Source organism: Rhagoletis pomonella, unplaced genomic scaffold (assembly GCF_013731165.1).
Source record: "Rhagoletis pomonella isolate Grant_MI unplaced genomic scaffold, Rhpom_1.0 Rhpom_scaffold_00006, whole genome shotgun sequence".
NCBI lineage: Eukaryota > Metazoa > Arthropoda > Insecta > Diptera > Tephritidae > Rhagoletis > Rhagoletis pomonella.
In genome coordinates, this window is record NW_023458560.1 from 56,313,721 (window position 1) to 56,326,869 (window position 13,149).

Genomic DNA, 13,149 nt, shown 5'->3' on the forward strand with positions numbered 1-13,149 from the left:
CAAGTACAATCTGCCGTATTGCTGTCCTTCGTTTGTCTCGTGAAGTCAAGAATGATAGAATACAAGATTGCGCCGATCAGAGAGGATTTTTGAGAATAACTTTTGTGTGACGTCACACTGGTGCAATTGCGAGAGAGAAATGCCAAAACGTGAGCAAGAATGGAAGAAGAAGAAAAAATGTTGCAAGGAAAACGTAAACATGTTGCACCAGTGTGACGTCATGCAAACAACGATTCTGTCAAATTCGTTAAGAGAAGAATAGCGGTCCGAGATCGGCGCAACCTTTGTATTCTCTCAATCGTGTCGTGAAGTCTATAGTTGAGTATGTTCAGTGTGGTCCGTTCAATCCTTGTCAGTGTTGTATTCGTCGATCAGTCTTAGTACGGGTCCCCACTGTCATACTTGTATGTTTGTATGTCGATGGCCGCCTACATCATTTCCCACATGTATATACAGTATGTATGCTACCAATATGACGGTAACACTGTGAGTGGCATCACACAACAAAAACTCCAGTAAAAAAAAAAACAGTCGCAAAGCTTTATACATGTACATCGGCATCGAGTGGCGGCTGGTTAATGATTTTTTCATTAGCTGATTTTTTTTTTCATGTATGCCGAAAGGCGATGTTATAATGTTCGTTTGACAAGTGACAGGTGATAATATGCGCGAAGTACATAAATGTGTATGTATACATTTATACATATGTATAGCCATGCAATCACACACACTTAAATATGATTTTATGGAAGGAATAGTTGGAACGTTTTTAAGGTGTGCTTTATAGATGCTGTAATGGAGTTAAAATGAAAACGAAATTTATATATTTTTTTACAATATTTTAATTACAACTATGTACTTATGTAGTTTGGTTTTACAACTTTGTTATCTTTTGGAAATTATTAAACAGTACATGCATAGCTACTTAAGCAAAATAACGCCACTGGCATTTTTCTACTTTTGCAATGACTCAACTCGATTTGCAAAACGAAATAAAATAAATTTGTGGAATTAGAGAACGGCATCCTTCGAATGCTGAAGGAAGACAAATTTTAAAAATTATGTTGCCTGTTTAAACTAATTTGCCTTAGCCGAGTTTTTTCTACTAGCAATTGACCCTCTGCAAACAATGGCAAACAGTTTCAAATGCATTCCTGAACTTGAGAAAGCTTCTAATAAAAAGCGCTTGCGGTTCGGTGATACGCCATCTGTAGGTCCCTTAATTTATTTAGTATGGCAGGACGGCATCAAGAGTGTGTGCTCCAAATTTTTGGATGTCTTCTTTTTATGTGCGTACAAACATATATATGTACATATCCTGTGGGAAAATCTCTAGTTCTGAACTGGTGCGCTTCTAGTAAATTTAGACCCAGTTTTGGTTCGCGACAAAATATCTTTTGCATGTAAGCAACTGCGAATTTAACATGGCGATGTCCTAGGAAGTGTCAATTGCCCCCCGCTGCAGCCCTTTTTCGATAGTTCCGAACTAGTCCTAAATTCTATAGTTCCGAACCATGTTAACACAAATTTTGGTTTTTTATTACCAAGCTATGGAAAAGCATCTGCGAAGTGCAGAATAGAAGTGTATTTGAACGAAAAAGCCGCCAAACACATATCTATGTAAAGTAAACAAGCCCCCGCTGCATCAGTTTTTCAAAAGTTCCGAACTAGTTCTAAATTCGACAAATAAGATATAGTTCGTTCAGCATCCCTTTTTCTATAGTTGCGAACCAGTTCTAAATTCGTCACTTTAGATATAGATTTCTAGTGAAAAAACTTAAAATTTTTTTTTTTAAAGTACCACTTTTCGCCGATTTTGGACTGGTGGGGACCTAGACGGAACTAGAACTTTGATAGTCGGCGATTTCCCTGCAGGGTACTATTGATTGGTGAGTGCTATCCATGTAGAAACAGCTGGTATGGAAAAGGGTTCCGAGTCGCTGGTGGAGCGAAATATGTCACTTACAAAGCTGTCGTGCAACACTCTCACGGCATTAGTGCAAGGCATCTACGGACCAAGGTTGAAGATCTCGTATCCCATGGAAGCATACCCGAGCATCTTTATATTCCATTAGTCTGTGTGCAAGTATTACGCAAAAAATTACCGTAGTGAGAAAATCCAATTATTGAGTGATATCCAGGCTGCATTCAAGACGCTCTCATCATTCAAATCCTCCATGAGTGCATTGATAAGCTTAACGAAGATAAAGAGTTGAGGGTAACGAGGAAGCAGACCGTATATTTAGCTGGAATGGCGGCCGCTTCGTCACATATAGCGAATGCGTCTATCCTTGCGATCGGACCTAAGGAAGGAGAGGAACAAACTCAGGGAACAATACTGGCGTAACACCGGAATCTACGCCCTGCTAAATGCTTACTAGGAGGCTAGAAGCTTACAAACTACAGGGAAATTATAAACCTTCCCATATAGAGGTTAAGGATAAAAACAGGTATTCTGACGGATCACTGTAGACTAAGCGGTCATCCTTCATAAGCTGAGGATCTGGTTTAACGATCTATGTCGCTTCTTTGATTCGGTCAGGAGACTCCATTATATCTGTTTTGCAAGCACGCGGCGGTTGCAGGAAGACGAAAGAAGTCCGTAGGCCAACTCTGGACAAGTATTGAATTCATACAATCGCTAACCCCTTGAGCCCTCTTCAAATTTCTTGCATCTCTAGGATGGGATGAGGTACCGTGAATGGTTGAGGGCACAATATACCTTTTGGTCGCAGTGCATACCTCTAGGTGGGAATCTGGTGACAGACGTTGAGATGTGGAGGGGACACTTCTCTAAGTTTTCGAATGGCAACACAGATAACACGTTTGAACAATAAGGATGATGCTCACGTTCCTTCCCTCGACCAAAACGAGGTGAGAACAGCAATAAAATCCCGGGTTTGAAGCTTCACATTGTGAACTGGATGTACACAGCGGTGCTGCGCCCCATTCTATTTTACGGTATTGCGGTCTGGTGGCCGTTCATGGATAAATCTACAATAAAAAAAAAACTAACAAAGGTTTAAAGGTTGATGTGCATGATGATCACGGGGCATTACTCTCAACGCCGACTAAAGCCCTAGAGACCTTACCTCATTTTCCACCTGTGGACCTATATGGTAAACTACGGACAAGTTGTAATGCTATCGGCTAACTAAACGCGTTCATCAAGTGGAGTGATACGAGATGCGGACACTCTAGAATTCTGGAAGATCTTCGAGCGCCTGAAATACACAGTCGCACCCACTGGACCGAGGAATATTTTCCAAACAAGAATCTCCTCAAGGGGTGAATGGTGGAGGATTCATTCCTTATATCCTAATCTGATTCAGCAGCCATCTACACCCGATGTCTCCCAAGTTAGATCTCATGGTAGGTAGTGGAGTTTACTCGCAAGAGCTCTCTCTTTGCCTCAGTTTTCGTATGCCAGACCTGTACTGTAAGCTGAACTTACAGCAATAAATGAAGCTGCTAGATGGCTGTTAGATTCGTCTAATTATTTGTATGCAGTAGCTATCTTTTCTGACAAACAGGCGGCTATCAAGGCACTTATTTGTGACAAATCGACATCGAGTAATGTCATTGAATGTAAACAACAGACTCTAAATGAACTGGAAATGCAATTTGTAACTCATATTGTATGGGTAACAGGCCATAGAGACATACCGGGCAACTCTCTTGCTAACGAACTAGCAAGTAAGGGAACCTCGATAGCGGGCATTCCGCTATTTTCCTGCAAACTCCAGCTAGAAAAAAACTTTATCAAACTACGGAGCCTACTTGCAGGATAGCAAGGCAAATTTGGCCTGTGTTCAATAAACGCAGATCTTGCCCTCTCCTCCGCTTGAAGTTTGGGTTCTCACCGGGCACTGCCTAAAGGAAACCCACGCCATTAGAATGGCTATGCAGTCAAACGATTACACTCGTAGCTGCCGTGATGTGGAGGAACTCGAAAGCGTAGAGCATTTTCTATGTCACTGTCCTGCATTGGCGAGGGCTCGTCGACGCCCGTTCATCCACTATTATTTTGAAAGTTTGGCTGAACTGAATTCGGCTAGTAGCTACGACTTTGTGCGCTTCGTCAAATTGATTTCACTTCTAAGGTAAGAGGAGGGACGAAATTAGTCTCTAATAAGGTATCAGAATGTGCCCATGGTGGCCTAAGTCTGTCCTTTTCCCGAGCTGGATGAGGACAGCCCAGATAACCTAACCTACCGTGTATCCGTCTGTGTTATCTCTGCATACAATAGAATAAGTGGAAATATGCAACTCAATTTCAGCAGTCGACTGCATCTTAAATGTTTGTATCTCTGCAAATACTCTGTTCTTGTCGAAAGTGAAGCCAATTCGCTCGAGCTATCAGCGGCATAACCGAGTTGACTAACTTCTAGTGAGAGTGCAAAAGCGAGAAGTCACAGCTAATAATGCCAAGCACAAGGCGCTCAACAAGTGCTTACGAAAAAAAAAACAATGACAAACAGCAATAAGCGTAGTAGTCAAACAGAAACCAAAGCTAAGAAAAAAAACGCCAAACCCAACAATAGGGAGCATAAAGAGAGGCTAACATCAAGGCAGCGACTAACGCAGTCACGGTCGCCGTCACTACGACACCACCGTCATCGGTTTATCAGCGGCTCACACGCGCTGGCTTGAGCGCATGCGCATTTTGTCGCTGTTAGGGGGCGATATCAGCAATTGTAGTTGGGCTTATGTGATTTTGCCTGCCTGCTTGCTCAATGGCTACTACATGAATTTTGATTTGCGATGATCAAGTCACTGCCAGCGCAGATGGCAGTCGCAAAGCCAACGTGCGACGCCTACATAAGCATAGTTAAAAAAACCGAAGACTTTTATTATCGCAGGCGCGCATGCGCAGCCAATATTGATTTGGTTGTTGATCGCTGCTTTTTTGGTTGCGCTTCTGCTTCGCGGCTGCTTGCTGTCAGCGTACGCTCTTCACGCGTGCGCAACGCAGAGTTAACTTTTTGTTTCAACGCTTCATTTGTTGTCACTGCCAACAGTTGCTTGTCGTCGTCGTCGTCGTCGTCATCGTTCCCTGTTGCTACCACTTCTATTGGTAATAGTTAACGATGAGCTTGCTCGGCGCTGGCTGCCTCTTTTGCTTGCTGTTGGCTGCTTCTTCTTCGGCGCGTCGCAGCGTTGAGTTGCGCGATTTCGCGCGACAAGTTGCTGGTCGCGTAAGGAAACACCGCGAAATCAGTTATCGAACGAACGTCGCTTGAAACGGCTGCTTTAGCGGAAATTGCTCGCCAGGTGCAAATCGTAAAAATCAACTTTTAGAAAAAATAAACGTGATTTAAAACGAACTGAATTTACCAAATCAAGTGAAAAAATAAAAATCACTCTTTCTTGTGAAATATCGCATAGAAAAAAGTAGTGATTATAAAAGTGCAGCAGCGGCAGGAGCTGTAGCAGAGGAAGACTATCTAACTCTATAGACCAAATTAAAGCGCAAGCGTACGGCATAGAAACACACTCACACACACACATAAAAGCACATATAGCGACAGGCAAGCAGACGGTTAGACGTGTACCGACAGTCGTTCGCGCGTACGCACAGTGCTGTATGAGCGGGCAAAAATCAAAAAAATTGTTGTCACGTATGTCAACGTGTTTGTTATCGTTGGAAAGGAAATTTATCCTAGATTAAGGATCTGGACTTAGTTTTTGTTTTTATCTCATAAGGTTCTCACAAAAACCTCTTAAAGTTGTGTGTTTTTTATATATTTTTTCTTTTATGAAAATGCCTTTACCTGGAGTCTTAAAAAAAAAATTGCTAAAAATACAATTTATCATACTTTATCTTAAGACACAATTTTTCTAATTAGAAAATCTGTAAGGAAACTACTCTATAGAGCTTTTTAAAAAATATTGAATTTCCTGGCTGGAATGGCCTATTTGCTACACCCTAAAATTTGTTGCAGAAAATTTAAAAAATTCCTAGGTTTACAAAGGGATAAAACAAAATATGTAAAAGTATGTTTTTTATTTATTCTTTTATTTGAAAGAAGGGGCATTTTTCTTTGAAATAAAAAAAAAGTCTGCAGACTCATTGCGCTTTTCGAAGAAAATCGTTTTTTTAAGGTTATAAAATAAACTTTTGCAAAAAAAAAATTTCACTGATTACAGTTACCACAGTATTTTCCATTACTTAAATGCCAAAACATTCTTTAAAAATAGTAAAGTTTATTACTGTAGACACACGCGGTAGTGTTCTGTGCTGTGTAGTGAAGCGTAAAATAGTGAAAAAACTAATATTAATATGAATTCAATTATAAAAAACTCAATTTTAGCTGATATCTGGATTTCTACTCGTCCATCAGATAGAGTGTCTGCATTATCTGCATTTTTTGAAGACAAATTAATACACGCTAAATGCGACAGAGCACTTTTGAATCAAAAAATAAAACTTTTTAATAGTGAGATGAAAAATAAGTGGAATTATAGTGGCCGCAAAAGAAGCGCTTTTGAAAAAACATATTCTAAATGGCTAAATTGGACATTCCTTTCCCTTCCGGATTCCAATGGAAATAAGGATAAATGTGCTGAACGGGGAAGACCTTCTAAAGAAGAATTAGCGAAGCTTCACGGAGAACAAAAAATCGAAGGGTAGAGCATTTGTTGAAAAACTATTCCATCGAAGAGCTCGAGTATGCTCTGAAAAAAATGAAAAAAGCAAGCAAAGTTGAATGTTTTGAAAGTAGTACCGAAGGTTTGCCCATATCTGATTCACTCGCACTATACATAGATCTGAACTTATCAGATCGTAAATATAATAGTTTACGTGCAAAAATAAACCGGTTGCATAAAGATTGTATACCGAGCTTAAACGCATTGCAAACAAAAAAACAAACTTTGCTGCCAACGATTAAATCGACTGAATATTCAGCCGAAGTTGATCTGAAATCATTATTGCTGAAAACAACGCAAAGTATTTTAGAACTAAGCCCAGATAATGGTGACATAACCAAAGCTTCTTTGGTTTGTAAGTGGGGCATGGATGGAAGTTCGGGCATAGCCGCTATAAGCAAAATTTTGGTGACGACAAATTAACGGATGAGTTTATGTTCATCATTGCGCTAGTCCCTCTGAGGTAACAAAAAATTATCTAATATGTCGATTAGCTATTTTGCGATATGACGGTCTTATATCTTTTCGACAAGCCATATAAGTTATTAAAAAATAAATATTTTTTCCAGGTTAATTGATTTGTCATCCAACAAAAATATATGGACCAATAACAAATGCTCATCGTCTTTTTATTGTCGTCCAATTAAGTTTAGTTTCAAGAAGGAAAACCGCGAACTAGTTCTATTCGAATATAATGATATGTCGAGAAAAATTGAGAACTTAGAAGATGATGTTGTAATACGAAACGGAAAAGGGATTCAAGTTTCTTATCAAATGCATTGCACCATGATTGATGGATCTGTTGCCAATATTTTGACTGGCACTAATGCTTCCAGTTACTGTTTTATTTGCCATGCCAAACCGACCGAAATGAATGTTACTAATTTTACAAAAGTACCAATCGCTAATCATTACAAGTATGGGTTGTCTACACTGCATGCTTGGATTAGATGTTTTGAGTGTTTACTCCACATCGCATACCGTTTAACATTTAAATGCTGGCAAGTTCGCAAAGAAAACAAAGACGACTTTTCTGCGAATAAAGTTAGGATTCAAAATGAGTTTAGGACAAGATTAGGCTTAATAGTGGACCAAGTAAAGATTGGATTTGGAACAACTAATGATGGCAACACAGCTCGCAAACTTTTTTCAAATGCAGAAGTGGCATCAGAAATTACCGGCATTAATAAAGAGCTAATTCAAAATGTTTCAGTAATACTGCGATTAATATCGTGTGGAATGCGTATTAATATCGACGCGTTTAGAGAGCTCCTTATAAGGACAAGAACAATGTATTTGACTGAATACGAATGGTACTACATGCCTAGCAGCGTTCATAAAATATTGATGCATGGGTGTGAGGTTATTGAGTATTTCGATCTACCAATTGGTAAGAAAATTGATTTGTTGCTATTTGGCATTTTTTACTACTACGAATTTATTCCCACAGGCAATTTTTCAGAGGAAGCTCTGCAAGCTTTACATAAACACATACGTATCGTACGATATGATCATACACGTGAAACTGCTCGGGAGTATACAAACAGAGACTTGATGTCATACTTAACAATATCATCAGATCCTGAAGTAGTTTTTAAAAGGAGTGCTATCCCAAACAAAAATGCAGTTTATACAATGGACGAGCTGGAAGAGTATTTAGTCGATGCTGAAGAAACTTAAAAGTAATAAGTACCCTTCAGTCAACTCAATTAGTTTTATACTAGTCAAATACTAGTCAGCCACACGGCCTCAACTAGTTCGAGTTCTGTAATTTTTCCATATAAGCAACTGGCCGCGGCGATGTCCTACGAGATGGCAATTGTCCTCTTCTGCATCAGCACTATACCAGTTGGCATACTAGTCAGCCTCTGCATCAGCAATATATCAGTTGACATACTAGTCAATATATACATCAATATCATACCATTTAAGATACTAGTTCGTATATACATCATGATCGTACCTGTTGGCATACTAGTCATTATATACATCAGAATCATAGCAGTTGACATACTACTCAGTCTATGAGCCAGAACATACTAGTCAGTATGCACGTCAAGATCCTACCACTTGTCATACTAGTGCACGAATTTGACATTCATTCCAGTTGGTATACTATGGGATGGGATTTTTCTGATTAGTATGATTTCTAGTATAGATTACACTTTTTCTGACTAGTATGATTTCAACCCGAAATTCATGAATGAATACACCACAAAATTCATGTATGAATACACCACAAAATATATAGTCAATAAACTAGTGTGTTTGCTGAATAGTTTGGAATTTGACTGCATGATGACTTTAATTTTTCAATAAACGGCGATAGATAAAACAAATAATTTTTGATTCAGTATTTTGCAACAACTCTTGTTCGTGCGAAGTAACTAATAAAAAGGAAAACATAATTATATTTGTCTTTTGAGTATTTAATGTCGTCTTGAATGAATCAAATTCTTTAAGCGTGTGACATCCACACCAAAAGATATAATCAATTTAAAAAAACATTTTGTAGTCAAAAAGGACCAAAATGAAAGTAGCTGCCATTCCTAGAGGGTTTGCGTAAGAGAGATATAGGGAATCTTGTTTGCCATGAATTAAGCCATAGAATGAAGCCTTGAAGTCTTTAATATTATTAGGAAATCGCCCTGTATAAATAATAAAATAACTACTCAGTATTAGAACTACTTCTGAATATCAAATTTTGCAGTTTCAATCTCAGTTTCCATGAAAAATGTAAGAGCTAGGTAAAAAATAAATTGATTTTTGGAATCTCCGTACTCTAGTCCACCAAGAAACCAATTTTTACTCAAATCCGTCCGTTATTCTATTTTTGCCCACTTTTTATATGGAGACACAGCACTGTGGTACGGCTCCTTTCACCTCCTGACTCCCGTCTCCGGGCTGGTTTGCCACAGACAGGCTCTAGCGTTGTCGTAGCGTTGTGTCGGCTAGCAGTTGTTCGGTGCGTTTGTACATAAAAAACAACACAACAAGAGTGAAATTTTACTCAATGAATTGTCAACTAAAAATAAAAAAATCCATTCAAACATCAGCAATAATTTCACGCATTTGAGGCTGTGTGTGCAGTGCATTTACTAAATATTACATACATACATACACGTGTAAAAAAAAAACAAAAAACAAATAGAAAATAACGAAAAGTGGAAATAAAAATACAAAGGAATAAGGATCTGTTAAAGGTGTGTAAGCTCTTTGGCTCAGCTAAATGTGTAAATACATAAACTTATACAAATACATTACACGCGTGTAATATTTAAGTGTTAAAAAATTATAAAAACAAAAAATCAAGAAATAAATAGTATTAAAGTGCAAAATCGCCTGATAATACAAGGCTTACTCAAACAGTAAGCGCAGGAAAATCGTTTAGATACTTGGGCAGTTTATGGTAAGTGACGGTGCGTAGTGAAAAGGCTGCTTAGCATATCAAAAGTGTTTTAGTGTAAATAGCGCATGAATTTAATTTTTAGATGGTATTTTCAGTGTAAACCTAATTCAAACAAACTCAATAATATTTTCGATGATCCGATAGCCATAGCGGCTAGTGCTCTGCCCTTTTTCCCTTCTGTCTTAAAATTAATTTTAAAATTTAAAAATAATTAAATCAAAATCTGAAGCTTTTTAATCTGAAATATGTAAGTGGAAAAATCCGTCAGCAAAAAAAAAAAATAAAAATCAACGCGATTTTTAGTCACTTAAAACTTGCACTTCATGAGACTAAAATTGTATGGGCTATAAAACCTCATACTCAAAAATGTTGTAAAGATTCAGATTAAAAAGCTCGAAGCTTTTTGATGAATTATTAAAATATTAAAAAAACTCGAAACGTGAACACTAGTTTAAGTAACTGTATGTGTTGTTATAAGTAAAAATATTGTATGGGGGAAAAATCTGTCACGTCTGTCATCACATTTTAATTCGAAATAAAACCAACAACGAATTGCTTCTGATTAAATATGAATTGGTTAAAATGGTCCGTAATTTGACTTTATTTAAAGAATATTTAAGAAACAAAACCCTCACAGGATTCGCAGAGTTTTCCTTACTTTTACATGTACTCTGAAACTACGTCCTTTTCATCGATTTTCCCGGCATCAGTGTTCCAAGCACACCTAATTTTTTCACCCTACACAACGGCACATTTTTTTCATAAGTGACTTCCGTCTTCGTATGATTTATTTCACTATAAAGTCGTGCGAATGTCACGTCTGACATCGTGGACACACCCATACGATTTAACCGAATTTAATTATTCAAACAGGTGGTAACGATCTTTAAAATATTTTGAAAAGTGAGCTTTCTTCAACCTCTTTCGTTTGACACATATATTATAAAATTCCTTTGATATAATCAAGTTAATTGAATTTTATTTGTCAAACATTTAGCAACCCTCTTCAAAAAATATTTTCTCTAAGTGCCGTTTACTCATGTAGGTTTGAAAATTTGTGCGCTAAGGTTGTGGCTATACATATCATTATTGACGTAAAATCAAATAAATTTTTCCTAAAAGTAATCACATTTTAAAGTTCAATTTTGGGTTTTTTCCCCTTTTTTTATTATTTATTCGTATTATCTAAAAAGGTAAGAGCCGGATCGAAAAAATAACTCTCCTAGTGTATTCAGTGGCCCCGAAAGCACTTAGAAAACTTAAACTCGTTTTGTTCACTAGCAGATTTAAGGTACCCCACGCTACTCCTCCCTCGTTTGGAGGCATTCACTTGGCTCAAGTAATTGGGTTTGATTCTAGAGAGGAAGCTGTCGTGGCAGCCTAATATCGAGGAGAGAGCAAGCAAGCCTTCAATGCATATTTATAGTGGAAGAGGGGCAATATTTAAGAGATGGGGCCTTTTTGCAAAATCATATCCTGGCTTTATAAAATCATAGTCAAGTCCATTATGTTTTATGGATTCCCCGCTTGGTGCAATATACTCGAGAAATCTACGCTAGTTAGTAGACTGGAGCGAGTCCAATGAGCTGTCCTCATTCGAATCAGTGGGGCCATTAGGACCACTCCCACCGTGACCCTTAATCTTATGCTTAACATAGCGCCTGCCAATATCGCAAGTAACGCAGCTGCAGCCAGACTTAGCGGCACCTGTTGTCTAACCAACTTGGGACCTACTACTAGGGAGTATTCTCGGGGACTTCGGTGTCATTTACACGGGTGGGTCGAAGCTTGACCGAAGGGTCGGTGGAGGAGTATCTTTCAGGAGGATCTTCATCAATCTTAAATTCACGCGTCCAGACTTATGTAGTGTTTTTCAGGTGGCGGTTGCTATTATTTTGCGCCATGGCGCAAAGCGACAGCCAGACTGCAATCAGAGCCCTGGGTTCGAAATTCTCTTTCGGCGTCTTGCAGACTTGTTTGTGTGCCAGGCCATAGTGGCACTCTGGAGCCAGGAGTGGCACTCTGGAGCCAGGAGTGGCACTCTGGAGCCAGTATCACCAAAACAAGAGAGAATGGTAGCTCGCCTTCAAAGTTTCGGCCCATCCGTGTAAAAGTTCACCGGTGTCTCCTTGAAACTATTTCCTACCGTCTACTTATCCCTAGCGGGGATGTGCGTGGAGAAAGAGCTCTTTGGGTTCAGTCCAGCCACACAGAAACCTGCGTTATCTGGGAAAAAGTCAAAGACACCAAAAATACCTACTAACGTGTCCAAATCCTGAGTCAGATGTTCTACTTTTTTACCTTACAAAATTTTTTTTCTATTTAAAGTGATAAAGGAAAATAAAACATAAACCCACTTCGACAAAGATTCCACATTTCTCGGTCGTTCTTTTTCAAAACCTACAGTGGAAATCTGACAGTGGGTGGGGCCTATAAGTATACAACATGATGCAATGTGCAATCTGCCAAATCTGGCAGTGTAAGGGGCATGTAACTAAATGTTGCATGTTGTTAGGCGCGACTACTATACTTGAGATTTTTGGTGATTAAAATTAGCGATAGCAAATACTACATAGAATCCGGCTGCTGTTTCACTGTTAGTAATTAATTTATTAACAATTTAATTAAGTCATTAACCATTGACGAAACTCATTTGCCACCATGTAGGGCTGCAATTAATTAAAAATAAAAGTCAAACGCAAGAATAAATCGTCTAATCTCCAAACAGATATGTAAACGCTCTCGCGTACGTACTTTATTGATTGCCACTCACTTGACTCACTTGACATACCGTTGTCAATGTGATTAACATTAGTTTCACTTAGGCGCCGAAGACTTTGGCATCAAACAGCGAGGCAAATCAACAGATTGACTGACAGACCAACAGATAGCAATATAGGCAGATGACTGCCACCAACTAAGCTGAAAGCAAAACAAAAGTCGACAATTCAGCATTTAGCGTGAATTTTATGCATTTTATTGAAGCGAGGAAGCGGCGGCTTGCAACAGAGAACTTAGATAGATAGAGAAGGTGCAAACTGAAAGTGGAAACTATTCGCGGACGAAAAATTAACAGCGTTAGAAAAGTT

At 38.6% G+C, this 13,149-nt stretch overlaps 2 protein-coding genes across 3 annotated transcripts in view; both read left to right on the forward strand.

Moving 5' to 3' along the window:
• The window catches only part of LOC118740980, a 545,588-nt gene that overhangs the window by 515,814 nt on the left and 16,625 nt on the right, over window positions 1-13,149 (forward strand). The gene's annotated exons all lie outside the window — the stretch shown is intronic.
• LOC118740981 (mucin-5AC-like) overlaps window positions 9,502-13,149 on the forward strand; it is a 130,956-nt gene continuing 127,308 nt past the window's right edge. The window contains exon 1 of the mRNA XM_036472754.1: window positions 9,502-10,060. The gene's annotated coding sequence lies outside the window, so the exon portion shown is untranslated. The remainder of the gene's footprint in view (window positions 10,061-13,149) is intronic.